This window comes from Hipposideros armiger, unplaced genomic scaffold (assembly GCF_001890085.2).
Source record: "Hipposideros armiger isolate ML-2016 unplaced genomic scaffold, ASM189008v1 scaffold_76, whole genome shotgun sequence".
NCBI lineage: Eukaryota > Metazoa > Chordata > Mammalia > Chiroptera > Hipposideridae > Hipposideros > Hipposideros armiger.
This window is the reverse complement of record NW_017731426.1, coordinates 67673-69537: the sequence shown is the minus strand read 5'-3', so window position 1 is coordinate 69537 and position 1865 is coordinate 67673.

The window sequence follows — 1865 nt, the reverse complement described above, 5'->3', positions numbered from 1 at the left end:
ACTCTTAGACACACACACACACACACACACACACACACATACACACACACACACACACACACACATTTTGTTTTCTTCAAGATAAATATACCCAGTTCCTTCAGAATATACAAGGATGAAAATGTTCAAATTGTAGATTTCAGAGTAAATATCCAAAAGTGGAGGTGATATGAATAGACATTGTCCAAAGGGGACATACAGATGGCCAATAGACATATGAAAAGATGCTCAACATCACTAATCATCAGAGAAATGCAAATTAAAACTCCAGTGAGATACCACCTCACACCTGTCAGAATGACCATCATCAATAGATCAAAAAACAACAAGTGTTGGTGAGGATGTGGAGAAAAATGAACCCTCATGCACTGTTGATGGGATTGCAAATTGGTGCAGCCCCTGTAGAAAACAGTTCTTCAAAAAATTAAAAATGGAACTACCTTATAACCCAGCAATTCCATGTCTGGGTATTTATCCGAAGCAATCCAAAACACTAATTTGAAAAGATATACGATGCACCCCTATGTTCACAGCAGTGCTATTTATAATAGCCAAGTTATGGAAGCAACCAAAATACTCATCAATAGATGACTGGGTAAAGAAGATGTGGTACACATATACAATGGAATATTACTCAGCCATAAGAAATGAAATCTTACCATTTGTGACAACATGGATGGACCTGAAGGGTATTATTACGCTAAGTGAAATAAGTCAGACAGAGATAAATACCATATGATCTCACTTATATGTGGAATCTAAAGAATAAAATTAACAAACTAAAAAAAAAAAAAAACAGAAACAGAGCCATAGATACATAGAACAAACTGATGGTTACCAGATGGGAGGGAGGTAAGGGGACTGGGTGAAAAAGGTGAAGAGATTAAGTACAAATTGGTAGTTACAAAATAGTCACATGGATGTAAAGTACAATACAGGGAATAAAGTCAATAATATTGCAATAACTATTATAGTGTCAGGTGGTACTAGACCTATTGGGAGAGTCACTTCATAAAGTATATAAATGCCTAACCACTATGCTGTACACCTGAAAGTAATGTAAAATAATATTGAATGTCAACTATAACTGAAAAAAAAGTGGAAGTGATAAAATGACAGAGTAAAACTCACAATAAGAATTTTCTCGATTGAGCTTTTCAATAATGAAGCATATTCCTTTCCACTGTGGAGACATCTCATTTTTGGTGGTAATAAAACAGAGTGGGGCACCATTTAATCTGAAGGAGAAATTTCTGCCATGAGAGAAAGTCATGACCTACTGGATTTTAAATTTCTCCTCAGTTCTAATCTGCATGTTTCTTTGATTCCAAATGGATGGGAAATGATGGGGAAAAAGCCTTCTTCTCCATCTTCTTCCTTCCTCCCTTAATGAATTATTAACCTCACATTGAATTATCCTTCCTAAGAAAAGTTCTGAGTTTGTTATATATACCTATCTTTTAGACAGTTTCAACTTAAAAGGCAATTTTACAAAATTCCTAAGAGAGGTGACAAATACTGATTTTGGTTACAAGATAGATTTTGTCCTGTTCTAACCTGTAACAAAGTATATTTCATAAAGTTAAATTGTATTCAAAAGAACATTTTTTATATTTTGAATTAAATAATATAGTTATGATTGTATGACTGTTATTGAGAATGGCTCTTCTCATGTGATACAATATTGTTTTGTTTTCAAAAATGCTGTCAGGGGCCGGCCAAGTGGCTCGTTGGTTAAGAGGTGGCTTGGGAGTGCGAGCTCTGAGCTGCAGGGCCACCGGTTCGGATCCCACATGGGCCAGTGACACTGCGCCCTCTACAGCTAAGATGGTGAACAACAGCTGCACCTGGAGCTGGGCTGCCGT